Consider the following 10,558-nt stretch of genomic DNA (forward strand, 5'->3'; position numbering starts at 1 on the left):
CAGGTAAGACACCAAGTGAGTTTAATTACCACCTTAATCAGCCACAGAACCCGTGTAATTTATATGTGTTCGGGTTTAAAGGGATTTTTAATTAATTTTTTATTCTAATGTAGGGAATGCATTAAGATAAAAAATTTAAAAAAAAAACAGGGTTCGGGTTTAACCACTTGCTTACTGGGCACTTAACCACTTCAGCCCCGGACCAATTGTCAGCCTAAGGACCACAGGTCTTTTTACAATTTCGCACTGCGCTGCTTTAACTGGTAATTGCGCGGTCATGCAATTTTGTACCCAAACGAAATTTGCGTCCTTTTCTTCCCACAAATAGAGCTTTCTTTTGATGGTATTTTATTGCCTCTATGATTTTTATTTTTTACGATATAAATGGAAAAAGACTGAAAATTTTGAAAAAAAAAGATATTTTCTACTTTTTGTTATAAGAAAAATCGAATAAACTCAATTTTAGTCATACATTTAGGCCAAAATGTATTCAGCCACATGTCTTTAGTAAAAAAAAATGTCAATAAGCGTATATTTATTGGTTTGCGAAAAAGTTATAGCGTCTACAAACTAGAGTACATTTTCTGGAATTTACACAGCTTTTAATTTATGACTGCCTATCTCATTTCTTGAGGTGCTAAAATAGCAGGGCAGTACAAACCCCCCCCCCCAAATGACCCCATTTTGGAAAGTAGACACCCCAAGGAAATTGCTGAGGGGCATGTTGAGCTTATTGAATATTTTTTTTTTGTCCCAAGTGATTGAATAATGACAAAAAAAAAAAAGTTTACAAAAAAGTTGTCACTAAATGATATATTGCTCACACATGCCATAGTTATATGTGGAATTGCACCCCAAAATATATTCTGCTGCTTCTCCAGAGTACGGGGATACCACATATGGGGGACTTTTTGGGAGTCTAGTCGCGTACGGCACCCCGAAAACCAATCACTGCCTTCAGGATTTCTAATGCCCCGTACACACGTTCCGATTATCGGACCACAAAAGTCGCTTTCGGACAGATCGTTCGATAATCTGATCGTTAGTACGCAGCTTTCGACAGCCGATCACGACAGTCTGTCCAACCATATCCGAAAGGACAAACAGGAAAACTTTGCTCGGACGACAGTCCATCGTACGACAATCGTGTAATCAGTACAGTATGCGTCCGCGAAAAGTCGATAGACAAACACTGCGCATGATCGGAAACACGAAAATAACCCGGAAGGAGATGTGAGAATGTAAACAATGATCGTACCGCGAAAATGCTCCTATATACGAACAGAAAATCGCCTGTAGCCAATCATAATTTTCTCCAAGAATCAATCAACAGATGATAATATTGTAGTTAATTATAAAATCAGGATATTCCTACAAAATAGGATATAATTATATTTATTATTTAACCACTTACTTACTGGGCACTTAAACACCCTTCCTGACCAGACCAATTTTCAGCTTTCAGTGCTCTCACACTTTGTATGACAATTACTCAGTCATGCAACACTGTACCCAAATGAATTTTGTGTCCTTTTTTTCCCACAAATAGAGCTTTCTTTTGGTGGTATTTGATCACCTCTGGGGTTTTTTTTTTTGCGCTATAAATGAAAAAAGTCCGAAAATTTTGAAAAAAAACGCATATTTCTTTGTTTCTGTGATAACATTTTGCAAATTATATATTTTTTTTCATAATTTTTGGCCTCAATTTATACTGCTACATATCTTTGGTAAAAATAACCCAAATTAGTGGATATTATTTGGTCTTTGTGAAAGTTAGAGAGTCTACAAGCTGTGGTGCGAATCGCACAAAACTGATCACACCTGATGTACTGGTGGCCTATCTCATTTCTTGCGACCCGAACAAGTCAGGAAAGTACAAATACCCCCCAAATGACCCCTTTTTTTGAAAGTAGACATTCCAAGGTATTTACTAAGATGCATGGTGAGGTTTTTGATGTTGTCATCTTTTTCCCACAATTCTTTGCAAAATTAAGATTTGTTTTTTTTCTCACAAAATTTTCAATGTAATAGGTTATTTCTCTCACATGGCATGTGTATACCACAAATGACACCCCAAAATACGTTCTGCTACTCCTTCTGAGTATTACGATACCAAATGTGTGAGACTTTTACACAGCCTGGCCACATGCAGGGGCCCAATATTGAAATAGCACCATCAGTCGTTCTAGGAGCATAAATTACACATCTTATTTCTTAACCACCTATTACAGTTTTGAAGGCCCTGGAGCACCAGGACAATGGAAATGCCCACAAAGTGACCCCACGTGGCACTGACGACACGTGGCACTGACGACACGTGGCACCGACAGATGGCACTGGAGGCAGATGGCACTGGAGGCAGATGGGGCTGACATATGGGGCTGGCAGATGGGGCTGGCAGATGGGGCTGGCAGATGTCGCTGACAGATGGCACTGGGGCTGGCACTGGCAGATGGCACTGGCAGATGGTGCTGGCTAATTGCTCTGGCAAATGGGGCTGGCAGATGGCACTGCGGCTGGCAGATGGCACTGCGCTGGCAGGTGGCACTGGCGCTGGCACTGGCGGCACTGGCACTACTGGCAGATGGCACTGGGCTGACAGATGGCACTGGGGCTGACTTACAGATCACTCTCCCTCCTCACACGCTGTCTCTGTGTGAGGAGGGAGAGACACGGCAATGGGAGAGGATCTCATATGAGATCATCTCCCATTGGTAGCTGCGATCGCGCTGTGAACGGCCGCTTTGATTGGCCGTTAACGGTGATCTGTATTTGCCTGTCTCCGGGAGACACGGCGAATACAAAACTTCCGCGATGCGCGCCCCTGGCGGCGCGCAATGCGGAAGTAAACACAAGGCCGTCCATGGACGGCCAGGCGAAGGAACCCGCCTGCTCTACGGCCGTCATTCGGCTATAGGGCGGGCGGGAGGTGGTTAAACATTCATTGCACTGTACTAATTGCTCCCCTAAAAATAAATAAAAAATAAACAAATAAGTTTGCAGAATGTTTTCAAATCAGATCATGTTTATTAAAGCGTGTCATAAAACTGAACAAAATAAATCTCAGTGCTTCTACATGTGTCCAATATTGTATACATTTTTACAATAATAAACATTAAATTTTAAACTGGAAGTAGTGGTAATGAAACCACAAGAGATCCACATTGCTGATATCTAACAAACAATGCATTCTAATAGACCTGGTGGTCAAAGAACAAGTCAAAACATAAATGCAACATAATGTTGATAACATCCAAAAAAAAAACACTATTTTAAACATAACACACATTAATCTGAAACTACAGTTGTGTATAATTAAAGTCTTGTGACCAAGGTGGAATTTGACGTTCATGCTGTATGTATTGCCATTGGGCACCAGGATGATTTGATCCATGAGCAACGTGTTGTGATTGTTGTGTTGATGGAGATGAAGTAGACTCCGTAATTATCGTTTTTTTAGTTAGCTCACCTCTAACTCCTTTATTCAGCATCTCAAGCATTAAAATTTCTGCAATTTGCCGTTGTTCCTCCGACATGCTTCTCATCTTGTCTGCTGCTATAATGCCCAAAGCGTCAAAAACATCTGTTTTCTTTTGAAGAGCAGCACTTGCCTTGGTCAGAAAAGATGTAGTGGCTTCCTCAAGTCTCTTCCTCTTCTGGGGCCTAGTCACAGGTGTACTCAAAGTGGTCATACTTGTGATGGATGTTGTCACCGGTGTGTTCGGAATGGACACATTCAAGTCTTCTGGTGATTCATGTGCCTGTGTTGTTGTCTATTAAAAAAAAAAAAAGGAAATTATAGTATTATAGTATTGCAAATAAATAACATGATGCAAACCATGATGTAAGAAAATATCTGAAAAGCCAAATATTTGTTAATACCTGTGTCTGTGGTATGTCCTCTGAATCCTCAAACTGCATTTCAGGAGACATTTGTTCAAAATGTGCAGAGGTGGATGGTAGAGTACTGGAGGTTGAAGGAAGAGTAGATATTGATGATCTTGCATCTACTTGATCTGTTAGAAACCTCAGGCTTTGAAAGTACCATAGTCTGGGAACATATATATCATCGGCTCCTGCTCCAGATCTTTGAGAATCATTAATTTTATTGAGTTCCCTTTTAAAAACAGTTCTTAGGTTAGCAATTTTATTGCGAACATAGTTCAAGTCCGCATGACTACAAATTGGTTTGCACAGTTCAACTAGTTTAGTGAGGGCCTCGTGTCTTTTATTACGGTTGGAGTACTCCTTTGATTTTATCTTCCACAAGCATGGCATCTGCTTGTACATATCTATGAATTGTGCCAAGAATTCTGGGCTTGTAAACCTGTCCACCATCTTGTCTGCAAAATAAAATGTAAATATTCTAAATAATACCTATCTTTTACATCAGACATACCTATACATTATACCAGGCATGTCCAAAGTCCGGCCCGCGGGCCAATCGCGGCCCGCGGTCTGGTTTTGAACGGCCCGCCTGGTTGTTTAAACACATATCTTTTGTGGCCCCCAGCAATCTCCCAGTGCCGGGGCCACAAAAGATATATATTCCGGCTGCCTCGGAGGGAGGAGACGGGACGAGTGCTGTGCACACAGGAGGAGAATTTCCTGTTTACACGGCAGCTGTAATAGGAAGTCCCGTCTCTGCCATTGGATGACTGTACTGTCCATCAAAGGAGGCGGGACTTTCTCTTAAAGAGGCCGTTGTGTAAACAGGAGATTCTCCTGTAAGATGTCTTTGGCGCTCGTCCTGCCCTCCATGGCTGCACTGATGGTAATGGTAGCTGCATTCCTGGCAATGGTGAGTGAATTCCTAGCAATGGTGGCTGCATTCCTGGCAATGGTGGGTGAAATTCCTGGCAATGGTGGGTGAAATTCCTGGCAATGGTGGCTGCATTCCTGGCAATGGTGGCAGCATTCCCGGCAATGGTGAGTGAATTTCTGGCATTGGTGGGTGCATTCCTGGCAATGGTGCCTGCATTCCTGGCAATGGTGCCTGCATTCCTGGCAATGGTGGCTGCATTCCCAGCAATGGTGAGTGAATTCCTAGCAATGGCGGGTGAATCCCTGGCAATGGTGGCTGCATTCCCGGCAATGGTGGCTGCATTCCCGGCAATGGTGGGTGAAATACCTGGCAATGGTGGCTGCATTCCCGGAAATGGTGGCAGCATTCCCGGCAATGGTGGCAGCATTCCCGGAAATGGTGGCAGCATTCCCGGCAATGGTGGCTGCATTCCCGGCAATGGTGGCAGCATTCCTGGCAATGGTGGGTGAAATTCCTGGCAATGGTGGGTGAAATACCTGGCAATGGTGGCTACATTCCTGGCAATGGTGGCTGCATTCCTGGCAATGGTAACAGCATTCCCGGCAATGGTGAGTGCATTCCTGGCAATGGTGGCTGCATTCCCAGCAATGGTGAGTGAATTCCTGGCAATGGCGGGTGAATCCCTGGCAATGGTGGCTGCATTCCCGGCAATGGTGGCTGCATTCCCGGCAATGGTGGCTGCATTCCTGGCAATGGTGGCTGCATTCCCGCCAATGGTGGCTGAATCCCTGGCAATGGTGGCTGCATTCCTGGCAATGGTGGCTGCATTCCTGGCAATGGTGGCTGCATTCCTGGCAATGGTGGCTGCATTCCCGGCAATGGTGGCTGCATTCCCGGCAATGGTGAGTGAATTCCCTGGCAATGGTGAGTGAATTCCCTGGCAATGGTGGTTGCATTCCCTGGCAATGGTGGTTGCATTCCCGGCAATGGTGGCAGCATTCCCTGGCAATGGTGGGTGAATTCCCTGGCAATGGTGGGTGAATTCCCTGGCAATAGTGGGTGCATCCCTGGCAATGGTGGGCGCTGCATTCCTAGCAATGGTGGCTGCATTCCTGGCAATGGTGGGTGAAATTCCTGGCAATGGTGGGTGAAATTCCTGGCAATGGTGGGTGAAATTCCTGGCAATGGTTGCTGCATTCCTGGCAATGGTGGCTGCATTCCCGGCAATGGTGAGTGAATTCCCGGCATTGGCGGGTGAATCCCTGGCAATGGTGGGTGAAATTCCTGGCAATGGTGGCTGCATTCCCGGCAATGGTGGCTGCATTCCCGGCAATGGTGAGTGAATTCCTGGCATTGGCGGGTGAATCCCTGGCAATGGTGGGTGCATTCCTGGCAATGGTGAGTGAAATTCCTGGCAATGGTGGGTGAAATTCCTGGCAATGGTGGCTGCATTCTCGGCAATGGTGAGTGAATCCCTGGTAATGGTGGCTGCATTCCCGGCAATGGTGAGTGAATTCCCGGCAATGGTGGGTGAATTCCCGGCAATGGTGGGTGAATTCCCTGGCAATGGTGGGCGCTGCATTCCTAGCAATGGTGAGCGCTGCATTCCTAGCAATTGTGGGTCTGCAGATAGACACTGACCCTTGTTTTGCTTCACAGTTCTTTATTTAAAATTTTAAGTTTTTTTTTTCCTGAAGCTTCCCTCTTAAAGTGAAGGTGCGTGTTATACGTCAATAAATATGGTATATCCAAATAATACACTTGAGTTCATCTATTCACCACACACAGCCACAAAGGCAAGAGAATTCTTGTTGGGCCGTGTATTAGTGCTCGGATGCACACGCTTAGACCGAATTTTAATGGTTCAAAGAATGTCAGGCAAAATGGTCGGCCCTTGCGCATGTTCAGTTCATCAAATCTGGCCCTCTTTGAAAATAGTTTGGACATCCCTGCATTATACTATCACCTCACAACTCACAATATGCTCTAAATTATACCATTAAACAAGGCCTTTAATGTGCACAGCACTTGAAAATAAAAAGATTTTGCAATGTAATACAGAAACAAGGATTCAAAAAACATGTTTGAAACATACCTACGTTCGTGCGAAAAACCCCTAGCGTTCGTGCGTGGTGTAAACGCGCGATCTTGCCCTAGCCTCGTGTTAACGAACGTCGCAACGTTTAATCGTTACGTTACACACTGGTCATGTGTACGTTGCCCCGCCCCTTTCTGATGTCTGAACGTGCAATATTCGCGACGCCCGCGACACAGCCACGGGACTCACCGGCAGCATTGAGAAAATGGGGGACGTGGAGGGCAGAAAGGCACATGCTGCTAGACCTGAACACAAAACAAAAGCAACCCCAATGTCAAGAAGTGAGATGGTGGACATGGTCTATATTCTTGAGAAGAACGATTATGATGGCAAACTGGCGAATTATGAAAAGCCCAACAGAAGAAAGGACATCATCATGGATAAAGTGATTGCATTGCTAAAAAGGAAACATGATGTAGAAAGATCAAAGGATCAGTTGAGGAAGCGCTGGTCTGACCTAAAGCACCGTGAAAAAGCCCAGTTTGAAAAAATTCATCAAACTATTAAAAAAAGTAAGTACAAAAATGATATATTGCCTTTTTCCGATTGTTTTTGTGTGGCTTATGAAAATATCTAATACCTAAACTGAATATATTGTATGTTTTCCTTATTTCAGGGCAAAAGAAAAAAATAAGATCAAAGAAATTGCAGCGTCAAAGGCACATTAAGAAACAACTGGAAGAAATCACCTCAGATCATAAAATAGCACACGGAGACATCTCAGGAGCTCACGAGCAAAGAATTCAAGAAGGTATGTTATATAAAAGTTTAATATTAATTGATGCAAACAGCTTTGTTCCAAATGTAAATTATAATTGTTATATTTTAAATTAATAACCTGCTCCAAATTACATACATGAAAGACCATGTCATAATGTGCTAGTATGTGATAGATCACCGCTAGTGGCCTAAAAAGGTTTAAAACCGCACGCAAAGCGTTGGTGTAGCGACACTTTGCTGCCGGTATAACCGCACTGCCCCATTGATTTCAATGGGTAGGAGCGGTTTAGGAGCGGTGAATACACTGCTCCAAAGATGCTGCTAGCATAACTATTTCCGTCGTCCTGCCAGCACTCCGCTCCAGTGGAGACACAGCAGCTGCTCTTTCAGTGCACTTTGCAGGCCCTATTTGTAGTGGTGTGGCGCCTGAAAAGCGCCTCAGTGTGAAAGGGCTCTAATGCATCATATTCATTAAGGGGAATAAACACCTTGTAGTCAACGGACCCCCAGAGCCCCTGTTTTACTTACCTGAGCCCCAAATCTCTATGTGTGATATGCCACATTGCTTTCCCCCAGCATCTCTAGGCTCTTCATTGGATGACTGATAGCACCACAGACATTGACTCCCGCTGCTGTCAATCACATCCAATTGTACGCCCAGCAGGGGTCGGAGCCGAGTCATACAATTGGCGTCTATGGACACCGATTGTATGACACGGGAGCTCACCCGCAAGCTAACCCCCTTTTTGTAAAGTGTTCCTCAGAGGGGATTAGCTCTTGCGGGGGGGAGCCGTGAGACCACAGAAGAGGACGATCGGGGCCACTCTGTGCAAAATGAAATGCACATAGGAGATAAGTATGACATGTTTTTTTATTTTGAGAAAATAATAACGTTACAACACCTTTAATATTACAGGCCACTTAATAGCATAAGCTTTATAGACTTCAAAAATAATTCGTGTCTTATACACCCATTGTTTTTAATGTTAAAATGTAATTGAATTTATGTAAATTATTTTTCTCAGTATTTTTAAAATTAATATCACATCATATGTCAGGTACTACTTATGTGTAAAATTGTGCTTTTATCACATGTCCATTCCCCACTCTGTCATTGAAAGCATTCTAGATATCCCAAGTTGCAGGGGAGGAGGCTATGTTCACGCTCACAGCTTGTAACAGCAATCCGGCAGCTAGATGCTAAAATTGCTTTTACAATACATACAAATGCTGCATCTGTTATTTTACTAGGGTACAGAAACATATTAGAACTACGATTACTGTCACATATTGGTAAAATGTAAACCTTAACAAACATAATGTACTTTCTTTTTTTTTTTGGGATAGAGCAAGAAAGTAATTTAAGTGAAATAGAGCAAGAAGATGGTGAAGAAGAAGGCATTTTGGAAAATGTAGAAGATAGAACCAATGAGCAAGCATATGTCCTAGAGGAAGATGGTGGTGTGATAATTCTTGAGGATTTGTCCTATCCTGTGGAATCTCCAAAAGGTTTGTATGTTGTTGTTTTAATGTGTTATTCTGTGTTCTCGCATTTAATGTTCCACAGTGTTATAATGTGATTTTATTTCAGGCAATACACTATTATTTTGCTGTTTTTTAATTGTGAATAATTTCTGGTTATTATTTTTTTTGAAAGGTAATATAAGCAACCTCCAGGATTCTAGACAGGACAGCAATAGTGATCGTTGTGACTCTGAACGAACCGATCTTGTAGAAGATAATTCAAATATTCATTTTGATACAGCAGTAGAACGGAAAAGCATAGTGGATTTTGCCTCTGCCTCAGGTGAGTAGCATGCATGGATATGTACACACATGTTACTGCATTACTTGATGAATTAAATGTACTATGTATTTTTCTTCAGACTTGACTTTGGATTCTACAACATTGGGCATGATGTCCAACGAGCTACTGCACTGTTGTGCCGAGGTGCAAAGGATTAAAGATGCTGCGTCATCCAAACTGCCCCAGATGCAGTACCTCATTGATGTGATAGCTAAAGTGCAAACACGTAATTTTTAAGTTCCTTTTTTTGATATTGAAATTTTGTTTATACCTTTTGATATAGGTATGTTGACTGTTTTTGTCCATATATGTGGAATGTTGTCACACTTTTTTATATTTACAATGTTGTAAACTTTCTAGGGCCATTCTGCTCCCTTTTTTTTGTAAGGGCACTCTGCGGACATGCTGTCTCTCCGTAGAGACCAGCGGCGCTCGACAAGCCCCTCCCCGCTCAGTGAGCAGAGAGGAACCTGTCATCCGCCGGCTCGGCTGAGATCAATGGAGAGTTCTCCTGCTGAGCCGGCAGACAGAGGTGGACTCCATGCAAGTGGATCCACCTCGTGTGAAAGGGGCCTTTAAGCAAAACAAACAAGGAATGGCATAAATACAGAAAAAGAAGTGCAATCACGGGCTCTTAAAATACATGGCTGCTATTGTTTTATGTTAGCCAATTTTTTGTACACAACAGTAAACTTTTTTAAACGTTTTAGAAGAAGGGGACTGTATTTTCTTCTCCTTGAACAAAGAAGTAAACCAAAAAATCATGATCCCCGAGTTCCATTGTTTATATTTTGCACTATTGTTAACACTTTACAAGGAAACTTTCTGTTACTATTTTTCAGAACACGTGACTCAGTTTTCTTCGACTTCAGCCTATGGTTCACACTGTAGCGATTTATGTGTGGGTGAGATCTCTCTAGCAGGCATTTCACTTCTGCACTTTCCGATTCTCACTATTGTTCTGAGATACCTGCAAATCAACTGCGGGTTTCAGTATCGCACCCGACATGCACGGCAATTCACACTGCCATATGCGCACTGATGGGGAGTGTCATTATATGTTAACGACACCCCCATTTCAGTACGTAAATCGCACTGCGAACTGATAGTTCGGACATGAATAGGATTCTGTTCCAAGCAGAAAAAGGGGCCCTGTGCGTGTTTGCAC

This window comes from Lithobates pipiens, unplaced genomic scaffold, assembly GCF_037356315.1.
Source record: "Lithobates pipiens isolate NorthernLeopardFrog02 unplaced genomic scaffold, aLitPip1_a1.2 Scaffold_22, whole genome shotgun sequence".
Lineage (NCBI taxonomy): Eukaryota > Metazoa > Chordata > Amphibia > Anura > Ranidae > Lithobates > Lithobates pipiens.